Source organism: Staurois parvus, unplaced genomic scaffold, assembly GCF_062004578.1.
Source record: "Staurois parvus isolate SC_StPar_1 unplaced genomic scaffold, SC_StPar_1.0 ptg000002l, whole genome shotgun sequence".
Classification (NCBI taxonomy): Eukaryota; Metazoa; Chordata; class Amphibia; order Anura; family Ranidae; genus Staurois; species Staurois parvus.
This window is the reverse complement of record NW_028317798.1, coordinates 4,241,647-4,254,415: the sequence shown is the minus strand read 5'-3', so window position 1 is coordinate 4,254,415 and position 12,769 is coordinate 4,241,647.

The following is a 12,769-nucleotide window of genomic DNA, read 5'->3' as shown; positions in this document are numbered from 1 at the left end:
AGCATAAACCTGTTTTTCATTGGTAGTTATGCTGTCATATTGTTAAATGCCTGACCCCAGGATCATGGCTTCAGCTTGTACCCTTTTTTTTAAAGCTGGTGATCGACTTTCTTGTTAAAATGATCCGGGCAGCTTTACAGCCACCTGATCACGTTTACAGTCACACAATCTGTGTTGGATCAACTATTTTGAAGGGGATGGGAAACATTAGGGTCTAATAGTCCCCTGACTTCTCTATAAGGAGTCACTGTCTAAAGCAATCACAAGGGGGCTTTTTTACCCCTTGTGATAGCAATAAAGTTAACTGAAAAAAAGTATTAAAAACAAGATAAATAAAATAAATGTGTTTAAAAAAATTTAATATCACCCCTGTTCCTCCACACTTACACACAAATGTGCACTTAGCTCTTAAACACACATTTAAATGGTAATTGCACCACACGTGTGGTATCGCAGTGAACATCAGAGTGAGAACAATAAATCTAACATAGTTCATGTTTAAAAACCTTTACAGGTAATCAGTTAAGAGTTAAAGTGTCGCTAATGGACAATTTTATGTACCAAGGTTTGTTGTTATTTCACAGGCTTGCCTAATGTTGAATCTTGACATGTTTAATCTCTATTTATTTGACGCAACATCATCTTTTACATTTTACCAAAAATTTGGGTATTCTATTGTATTGTTTGAGTGCACTAAAATTTATTTAAGTGTATTTTTTCCTGAAATTTTGCTTTTGATAAATGGCCACACAAATATTAGGTAACATAAAAAATTGCAACAGCCACCATTTTATTCCCTAGGGCCTTTGCTTTCTAAGTAATTTTCTCAAAAAAAAAAATGCAGATTTTAACATTTAGGGAGAAAAATATAAAATATTGCCCTGGTAGGCATGCAGTTAAATCATCCCAAGCCAAAAAATTTTTTCCCATATAGAGTAAAGCAGGAAATGTTATTTTGCTGATAGTGTTGCTGCTTTATGATGGGTCTACGGTAGAGAATTTAATTGAATTACTGATTGTGATTTAATATCAATATCCTTTAGTGATGGTTGCTACATATCGGAACAAGTTTTCTTTATTGTTATTTATTTTGTTTTGTATAGACATTTTTTTAATATTCTATTTGTATATTTTAAAAAAAAAAGGAAAAAATGTAAACTCAATAACAAGTATCTGATTAAAGGAAGAACATGTTTAAAAACTCTGTCATTTTCTTTTTGCTAATTGCCATTCAAGATATTTCTCTTCACTTCCTATACTGTGTACACAACAGAAAGTGGACATACATCACTCCAAAGTAAAGTAAGTCTACTCTTAAAAAGTGTTCCTGTTTGAGGATCCTCCTTCCTGTTCTGGTGACAACTAAAAATTTTGATTCTAAGATATTCAGTCCTAGAGGCAATTGTTACCAGGGCAAATAATGAGGATAAATCTCCGCATTGGGGAGACAGACAGTAATATAAATTCATGCAAGGCTATATAAATGTCCTCTGAAGAAAATATTAACAAAAATTCATCTACCAATACAAACTGATGCTTTTGTATACAAATTAGCAAGCAGTTTTCCTGGAAAGCGCTGCATATCATTGCATGATTTATAGTGTTTTGTGGATTGCGTCTCTTGTCTACACTTATTACAGCTAAATGTATGTGGATTATGTAGTACAGACCAGCAATTGACAACAATATCATTGTGTATCATTCTACACACAGACTATTGGCTTCGTGTGAATTTTTGCAACTCATTTGTGTCATTATACAATTTATATGGATGTTCTGGCTTGAATAGATCTAAATACTATCAATCTATTTTTGCATTTCTCAGCTAGGGTTGCTAGGGGTTCCTTGAGCAATTAGCACATCCAGTTTCTCATTTAGGTACTAGTGATCATTTAAGTCATCTATAAATGGGAAATTTTTTCTAATGAGAACCAATGTAATGATCACTCCTCTCTCTGACCACCAGTGTAAGGCATTAAAGTGTAAAATATACCTGATCCTTCTAGGTCACAAGTTTATTTGTAATATATCTCATTAAGTAGGGGAGGGAGCATACCACATAGGCAATAATTACAAAAAAGGAATAATGGATTTAGCTCAATACCTCTACCCAAATCACTTTTTCAACCATTGTATAAAAGTAAGAAAAATATCGACAGATATCATTTACATACAAAATATTTAATTTATTAATTAAGATTACAAAGAAACAAACCCAGAACAAAAACCCTTAAACAATCATGTTCAGGGACCCATAGGATTTACATATTGTATTTTAAATTCAAATCGTATTTTCCAGCATGCTGGATAGTTGTTTCAAAGCCCAACATAAACAGTATCTGGATATCAAAGATATGTACATAGACTTTTGTGCACAGATTTTCCTCAACAGGTACACTCCAGTTGAATAACAAAATAACAGATCTGATTAGATCTGTCCTGTTTAGGGGCTGTTCAATTATCCATATTAGGTCCCGTAATGACTTGCACAGCCTGACCAGATTCGGTCTCCACTAGCCATGAAAATAAGAGGGCTCTTCTCCATTGACCACCAAAATAAGAGGGTCTTTCTCCACTGACCACCATAATAAGAGGGCCCTTCTCCACTGACCATCATAATAAGAGGGCCCTTCTCTACTGACCACCATAATAAGAAGGCTCTCCTCCACTGACCACCAAAATTCGAGGACCCTTCTCCACTGATCATCAAAATAAGAGGGCCTTTCTCTACTGACCACCATAATAAGAAGGTTCTCCTCCACTGACCACCAAAATAAGAGGGTCCTTCTCCACTGACCACTAAAATAAGAAGGCCCTTCTCCAATGACCATCAAATATGATGACCCTTCTCCACTGACCACCATAATGAGAGGGCCTTTCATCACTGACCACCATAGTAAGAGGGCTCTTCTCCACTGACCACCAAAATTTGAGGGACCTTCTCCACTGACCACCAAAATAAGAGGGCCATTCTCCACCGATCACCAACATGAGGGGACACTACAATAGCAGTGCGTGTGGCTTTCACCAAACATTTTCTAGTGGAAAATCAATGTCATTTAAACCACATATATATGGAAGATTCACCTGCATAGAATATTTTCCGAGTGTCGGATTCACTGCTTTATAAATATGTCCATAAATATTTCATGTTCCTAATTCTATTATTAAATTTTTATATATCATCCTACTGTTCCCCTCTAATATACAGTAGGCTGTAGATATAATAATTATTAGCTGGGGCTCCTGGAAAACTGAAAGTTAGTTCAAGGGTTTCTCCATTATATAAAGTTTGAGAAAGGGTGATCTATCCTAACACGGTATTCTTCATTACCAACCTACTGTACATAGGGTCTCAACAGCAGCAGTGTTGATTGTTGCATCTGATATAAGGTTTATCTGTGAATTGAAAAACTGTTTATATTTGGTTATTTCCACAACAATAACAAATTTTGTCACTGGAATACTGTAAAGGCTAAAAAATATTGTATGATATTCTGTATCCTCCATATTTAAGGATTTAGCTATAAATGTGGATGATCACCTGGAGATTTAACCATATGAATATAAATGAATAATAGGGAGATATGCTGTATATATAGGATAGGTGGAGTGCAGTACCCATTGATTTTGTATCTATTTACATGCAGAATATGGATACAACATAAAAATGGTCTTTGAATTTATGCTATTAGAGCAGGTTCATGCAACTCTTTAGGAAAAACAAGTTGAAATGTGCTATGTGCTTTATAGATGATATTAGCTTTTGTGTAATTAGTTTAGGAGGTATTGTATTTTCTAAATTATGGTGAATGGTTATGCCTTTTGCAATTTATTCTACTAGTAATAAAAACCTGACAGGTGTTCTAACCCCTCACCACTTTAAAAGTTTTGACTTTTGATACACTTTGTTTTTTTTCCAGCTGACAGTTACTTTTGAGGATATAGTTATACTTAATGTGAAATTTTTAGCATACTGGAAAAAGTCTAGAATCTATCAAATTGTTACAAATTGTTCTGTGGTCACTCAGCCTATGTATATGTTACCATATTGTGATATGTAAGAAATGTCAATTTAAAAACATATAATCCTGTGCAATAACCCACAGTAGTCCATAATAGATCAGTAACAAATGACATTTACGCAGTCATGCAACACTGTAACCATATGAAGTACCTTTTTTGTGACATATAGAGCTAGCTTTTGGTGGCATTTGATCACCACTGGGTTTTTCATGGCAGTGATCAGGATGCTAGTATGGGATATGGTGGTGATCAGGGCTTTGTTATGGTGTATAGCCGTGATCAGGGTGCTGGTATGGTGTATGGCGGTGATCAGGGTGCTGGTATGGCGGTGATCAGGGTGCTGGTATGGGGTATGGCGGTGATCATGGTGCTGGTATGGTTGTGATCAGGGTGCTGGTATAGCCAAGATCAGGGTGATGGTATTGTGGTGATCAGGGTGCTGGTATGGCCATGATCAGGGTGCTGGTATGGCTGTGATCAGGATGCTGGTATGGCAGTGTACAAGACATTGGTATGGGGTAGGGGGGTGTTATTGTGAGCACTGGGACAGGTGACAGGGGCTGGCTGCACACTTTATTATTCCTACAGCAATAAGGGACATTAGGGCTTTGATTGGAGACACTGGGGCTGGCTGGCACTGCGATCTGTGAGTGTACATGCAGCCTAACAGGCTACTGTCTTGGTTCTCTCTGCTCTCACAGAGAGAGCAGAGTGAACCGATCTTTACTTTCACTTTTATTGTTTACTATGTCATTGCTGTGATTGGACACAGTGATCACAAGGTAAAACATGTGATCACCCAGACAAAGACGTAATGTGATCCGCTGTGTCCAGGTGACATGTAGATTGCCAGGCTTCTGGGTGCACGCTCTGTGAGCCGTGCAGACGCCACTAAAGCGGGCTGATTTACAGGTACATTAGACTGCATCGGCACAGCTTCCCGTCTGATGTGTTTAGGCTATGGGTGGATGGGAAACAGTCAAAGTGTATCTCAAACCAGAGAACTGGTGGACCATATTTTTTTTCAATTGCTGCCCATGGCCCTGTAAGGTAAATGTAGTCTCTTATTGTGTTCTAGTTACTCAGAACTGAGCATTAGATGGGAATCAAAATTTAGAGATGTCACCACAACAGGAAAAGAGTCAAAGTCCTTCAATAGGGACATTTGTTCTAGTGACAGATGTCACTTTGGAGATATTTCACTTCACTTCCTGTTGTGCCTACAATGGGACATACATGGCAAGAAAGAAACTGAAAAAGGTGTTAACCACTCGAAAATGAAAAAATGTTTTTGCTTTAGCTAAACTTTAAAGATGTTTACTTTCTTGATTATGAGGGCTAGTGTTAACTGTGAAGCTGAGATCAAGAACACTGGGCAATTACCCAAAACTATTAGGAGGAAAGATCAAACCTAACATAGAAAGTATTATTTTGCCAAAAGAACAGTGGAAACTTAGAAAAGACTTCCAGAAGAGAGATTGAGTAGACTGAATTGAACATTTAGATATATACTATATTGCCATAAGTATTGGAACGCCTGCCTTTACACGCACATGAACATTAATGGCATCCCAGTCTTTGTCCGTCGGGTTCAATATTGAGTTGGCCCACCCTTTGCAGCTATAACAGCTTCAACTCTTCTGGGAAGGCTCTCCACAAGGTTTAGGAGTGTGTCTATGGGAATGTTTGACCATTCTTCCAGAAGCGTATTTGTGAGGTCAGGCATTGATGTCGGACGAGAAGGCCTAGCTCGCAGTCTCCGCTCTAATTCATGCCAAAAGGTGTTGTATCGGGTTGAGGACTCTGTGTAGGCCAGTCAATTTCCTCCACTCCAAACTCACTCATCCATGTCTTTATGGATCTTGCTTTGTGCACTAGTGTGCAGTCATGTTGGAACAGGAAGGGGCCATCCCCAAACTTTTCCCACAAAGTTGGGAGCATGAAATTGTCCAACATGTCTTGGTATGCTGACACCTTAAGAGTTCCCTTCACTGGAACTAAAGGGTCAAGCCAAACCCCTGAAAAACAACCCCACACTATATCCCCCCTTCATCAAATTTACACTTGGCACAATGCAGTCAGGAAAGTACTGTTTTCCTAGCAACCGCCAAACCCAGACATATCCATTGGATTGCCAGAGAAGCGTGATTTGTCCCTCGAGAGAACACGTCTCCGCTGCTCTGGAGTCCAGTGGTGGCGTGCTTTACACCACTGCATCCGACATTTTGCATTGTCATTTTACATGGCCTACCACTTTGTGGCTGAGTTGCTGTTGTTCCCAGTTGCTTCCACTTTGTTACAATACCACTAACAGTTGACCATGGAATATTTAGTAGGAAGGAAATTTCACGGATGGACTTATTGCACAGGTGGCAACCTATTATGGTACCAAGCTAGAATTCACTGAGCTCCTGAGAGCTATCCATTCTTTCACAAATGTTTGTAGTCTGCATGCCTAGGTGCTTGATTTTTTACGCCTGTGGTCATGGAGGTGATTGGAACACCTGAATCCAATGATTTGGAGGGCTGGCCCAATACTTTTGGCAATATAGTGTATATTGGTCAATACTCAACAAATGGCAAAAACAACACAGTTTTGATAACCCCTTTGTTTTTTTGCCTTCACTCTTCTAGATTTTCTATATCAAAATGATTAGGACATTCACAGATATGAGCAACTGAAGTTACTTGCAGATCTTGACTTTTTATTTTAAAATAAACTGTAGCTTTGTTCCTTGCTCCATCCCCATTGGCCAGCAAGGTCATAAGCAACTGCTAGTGTGGCTAAGAAGACAGGTGAGGGTAGAAGCAAGATTGTTTTTAGTTGAGATTGAGTTAGGATTTGAATTTGATTTCAGCTGCCTATATCTCTAGATCTACTAATCATATTGACATACAGTTTTCGCCGAGGGTAACCCTTGCTCATCCATTTTTCTCATCATATGCTCAAATTGAATTTCCCAGGTTTATGTAATTTTTTTTTCCTTTAATTGGTTTTATTTACAGCCCATAAATGCACATCCAGCTAGATACACATTGCTCATATGCTGAGCTATAATTCTCCTACAGAATAACAAATAAAAAAACCCTCTTAAGGGTTTGCCCTATTCAATCTGCTCTTGCATCTTTTTCAAGCACTGTGAGCATCCCCAAGCATTGTATTCTAGCGATGATCCTCATGTCTTTATTTCTTAGCTGTGTATTGTAAAGAGATGCTCACATCACACACCAACAGGTCCGATGTGGGATCTATCATTCTGAAGATGACAAGCAAGCCTTCCTTTTATTAGACCTTGTGAACTTACTCCACAATACACTAAAGACTGCATTATTTAGACCAGACTTCTTGGAAATCTGCTTTTAACACACAGCAAAAATAAGACATTTTATGTTTTGTACAACAGATGTCTGCCATCTGATTCCTGGTTTTCATGCTGGTAAAAATTGTATGTCGCACAATAGAATTAATATGTATATTTTGGTGGAGTGAGGGGAGACTCAAACTTTTGATTGGCTGCTGTTTTATAGCAAAGATGTATACAAATATGTGTTTTTTAGTAGAATACAAGCCACTCGTCATCATAAAATTATATTTTCTAGGTAAATATGGCATTAAAAATGTAGAGTATATAGTATATTTATTTCTCAATATTTATCACAATAGTAATAAATCTTTTGTGTCTTGTATCATTTATTTATCCCTGTCCTGTGTATTCTGTTTTTCCACCAGGACACAGAGTCTGACATCTCTGAGAAGTAGTAACATGGTCCAATTGGTTTTGTTTTTGGATGATCTTGGTCTTGACATACTGGACTTACCACCACTTAATTGCAATGGATATTTTATGGATGGTATATACTATATTGTTATATGAATTTTATGGACGTATGTCACTTTATTGTTTGTAGGAAGTATTCATGGTATGTTTCACGTTTTATTCTTTTTCATGTTAATCCCGCAGAAGGCGAAGGCCCTTCCCATAAAACACGGCTGTATTTAATGCTCTTAACCAATAAACATTTCAAAAAGACATTTAGTAATATGAGTTTCTTTACTATGAACTCCTCAGTACACATCCGAAAATTTAACAAAGTATTTGTTTTTGCCAAGTGAACTAATAGATGTAGCTACTTTCCTTCTCTAGAGCTGTTATAGTGTAACTGAATATAAACTTAGATCTTTTTTTAGGTCCCCTGTAATTGGGAAAATATTACTATTCTACACTTCACTTTTTTTGTTGTGAAAATATCTCCCATTGCAACTGCTGGTGTATGCAAGTGTATGGGAAGTCAATACTTTATTTTTAGATAGCGTAGAAAAGGGCTAAAAACCCTTATCATATTATTGTTTGCTACATGCATCCAACTGGGGAAAATGACATTCACCTGGAAATGCAGCAGGAAATCTCCTCAAAGTAAACAGAATTCCCATCTTAGAGAGATATCACCAGAACTGGTGTCCCAATTGGAGCATTTTCCTTTGCCATTTGCTCTGCCGTTAATAAATGGATACCCCTCACTTTCTGTCTCTGTGACAATATTTACCAGGAGAAACACTTGTGAATCTCCCCAGCAGGGACACAGACAGCAATAAAAAAAACAACAAAGGGTCTAAACCTTCCCTGCTCTATTCTCTGCATATATTTTTATTAAACAAATAGCCAGTTCCCTTATTGTATATATAAGATAACTAATGTCATGTGTGGTTAAAAATATAATTATAGTTTAAAATATATATAAACATAAAATATGCAGCGCTAAAAAATCAATGAGAAAAGGAAATGATAAAGCGTACATAATAAACGTAATAAACTTACATTTAAAATTCCAAGATGGCCGCCGGCCGTTCATAGGGACCGTGTGGGCTATGGTCACTGTGTGGGGGCACCTCCCACACAGTGACCATAGCCCGCACGGTCCCTATGAACGGCCGGTGGCCATCTTGGAATTTTAAATGTAAGTTTATTTACCTGCTTTTTATATTACACTCTTAAATAAAATACTACACTATTGGATACCTCTCTTCTGGGCTCCTTTTGTTCTGCGAGCACTCCCCAAGGTGATTCCTGACACATGAGAGCGTGTAAGATCCTACTGGTGGTTGATGACTGAATACCTGGAGATGGGCTACCCCCCTTGGACACATATCACCCGGATGCTGCTGGCTTGGTGACCTTTTACGTCCCAGTGTTCCAGATCCAGATGACCAGGAGTAGGTCTTATTTACTCCAAAAGATTGTGCTATCTGGTTAGTGCAATCAACATTCACTTTCTAAGCCACAGAAGTCACGGACTTCTTTTACCATCTCTCAATACCACCGGATAGATTGACTTTGTCACCAATGTCACTATATGCACCTTTTCTCGTATGATATATGATATTGACTCACATCATTGGTCTCAGCACCAAATCATTTTGCTCATTTGCACACGTTTATTATGTACACTTTATCATTTCCTTTTATCATTGATTTTTTAGCTCTGCATATTTTATGTTTATATATTTTATGAGGAGGTCTTTTATGAGGAGGTCTTTACCTTTTATGCTAGCAGCTTTTTACTATATACCATATATTCATTTACCCAGCGCTCGTTTACATTTTCTTATTTATAGTTTAAAATATAATTGCACATACACTTTTCTCTTCTCAGCTAAAAAAAGATCTTATTACTGAGTTTTAAAAATATGTATTCAATTTACAACATAATAATTCTTTAACTCCAGAAAATATGAACGTTTAAAGGAAATGTACATTATATTGCCATAAGTATTGGGACACCTGCCTTTACACTCATATGAACTTTAATGGCATCCCAGTCTTAGTTCATAGGGTTGCATATTGAGTTGGCCCACCCTTTGCAGCTAGAACAGCTTCAATTTTTCTGGGAAGGCTGTCCACAAGCTTTAGGAGGGTGTCTATGGGAATGTTTGACCATTCTTCAAGAAGCGTATTTGTGAGGTCAGGCACTTATGTCGAATGAGAAGGCCTGGCTTGCAGTCTCTGCTCTAATTCATCCCAGAGGTGTTCTAATAGGTTGAGGTCAGGACTTTGTGCAGGCCAGTCAAGTTCCTCCACCCTAAACTCACTCATCCATGTCTTTATGGCCTTTGCTTCATGCACTGGTGCGCAGCCATGTTGGAACAGGAAAGGGCCATCCCCAAACTGTTCCCACAAAGTTGGGAGCATGAAATTGTCCAAAAACTGAAACTGGAACTAAGGGGCCAAGCCAACCCCTGAAAAACAACTCCACATCATAACTTCCACTCCACCAAATTTTACAGTTGGTACAATGCAGTCAGGCAAGTACCGTTCTCCTGGCAACCGTCAAACCCTGACACGTCCATCAGGTTGCCAGACATAGAAGCATGATTTGTCACTCCATAGAACATGTCTCCACTGATCTAGAGTCCAGTGGTGGCGTGCTTTACACCACTGCATCCAACGCTTTACATTGCACTTGGTGATGTAAGGCTTGGGTGCAGCTGCTCATCCATAGAAACCCATTCCATTAAGCTCTCTACACACTGTTATTGTGCTAATCTGAAGGCCACATGAAGTTTGGAGGTCTTTAGCTTTTGACTCTGCAGACAGCTGGTGACTTCTTCGCAATGTGTGCTTCAGCATGAGCTGATCCCACTGTCATTTTACGTGGCCTACTACTTCATGGCTGAGTTCCCAGCTGCTTCCACATTGTTATAATATCACTAACAGTTCACTGTGGAATATTTAGTAGCAAGGAAATTTCACAGATGGACTTATTACACAGGTGGCAACTTATCACGGTACCACGCTTGAATTCACTGAGCTCCTGAAAGTGACCCATTCTTTCATAACTGTTTGAAGAAGCAGTCTGCATGCCTAGGTGCTTGATTTTATACACCTGTGGCCATGGAGGTGATTGGAACACCTGAATGATTTGGAGGGGTGTCCCAAGACTTTTGGAAATATTATATTTTACAATGTATCATTCTGTTATTTAAGTCCACATCAACAGAATTGAGGTGATATATAATCTGAATAAAAGCAGATCTTTGCAGCAGATATATTTACCCGGATACCTCTTACCTGCTAAAATGCTACAGTGAGTGAAAGTAGTGTGAAAGGCAGAGAGAATGCTTCCTCCTGCCTGCAGCTGGCTAAAATGGCATTATCCTACCAGAATGCATCTCTCAGGCAAATCTTGAAGGAGTGTCCCTAGGCAGAGTAACCTTCCTGGAGTACTTACCGTATTTTTCGCTCCATAAGACGCACCTAGGTTTTAGAGGCGAAAAACAAGAAAAAAAAATATTCTGAACCAATGGACTGCAGACACAGTACAGGGGATGACCAGAGACTGCAGACACAGTACAGGGGATGACCAGAGACTGCGGACACAATGCAAGAGATGACCAGAGACTGCGGACACAGTACAGGAGATGACCAGAGACTGCGGACACAGTACAGGAGATGACCAGAGACTGCGGACATAGTACAGGGAATGACCAGAGACTGCGGACACAGTACAGGGGATGACCAGAGACTGAGGACACAATACAAGAGATGACCAGAGACTGCGGACACAGTACAGGAGATGACCAGAGACTGCAGACACAGTACAGGAGATGACCAGAGACTGCGGACATAGTACAGGGAATGACCAGAGACTGCGGACACAGTACAGGAGATGACCAGAGACTGCGGACACAGTGCAGGAGATGACCAGAGACTGCGGACACAGTGCAGGAGATGACCAGAGACTGCGGACACAGTGCAGGAGATGACCAGAGACTGCGGACACAGTGCAGGAGATGACCAGAGACTGCGGACACAGTGCAGGAGATGACCAGAGACTGCGGACACAGTGCAGGAGATGACCAGAGACTGCGGACACAGTGCAGGAGATGACCAGAGACTGCGGACACAGTGCAGGAGATGACCAGAGACTGCGGACACAGTGCAGGAGATGACCAGAGACTGCAGACAGTGCAGGGAATGACCAGAGACTGCAGACAGTGCAGGGAATGACCAGAGACTGCAGACAGTGCATCGAATGACCAGAGACTGCTGACCTTTGGGGAGGGAGGGGGAGCGGGTACCTGAATTTGACAGGTACCCGCTCCCAGTTCCGCGGAGTTGTCCTTCCCTCTTCTTCCCGGGCCGGCTTCTGTGACAGCCGGGTGCCCACTGCGCATGCGCAAGAAGCGCTGCGCTTTGTGATTGGCCCTGTCATGTGTCCCAGAAGACACCGGATCATTCACAAAGCGCAGCACATGCGCAGTGGGCACCCGGCTGTCACAGAAGCCAGCGCGGGAAGACTGTGCAGCGCTGGAGCAAGGAACAGGTAAGGCCCTGCAAGAGAGGACAGCTGAGCGGCCGGCCCGGTATTCTGACATGGTGGCGGCAGAAATACCGGACCGGCCGCTTTATATTCGCTCCATAAGACGCACTGACATTTTCCCCCCTTTTTTGGGGGGAAAAAAGTGCGCCTTATGGAGCGAAAAATACGGTACACTCACTGGCCACCTTATTAGGTACACCTTGCTAGTACCTGGTTAGACCCCCTTTTGCCTTCATAACTGCCTTAATTCTCATACACACAACTGCCACTTACTGTATATTTTCTTTTTTGGGACCATTCTCTGTAAACCCTAGAGATGGTGGTGCATGTAAATCCCAGTAGATCAGCAGTTTTTTAAATACTTAGACCAGTCTGTCTGGCACCGTCAACCATGCCACGTTCAAAGTCACTTAAATCCCCTTTC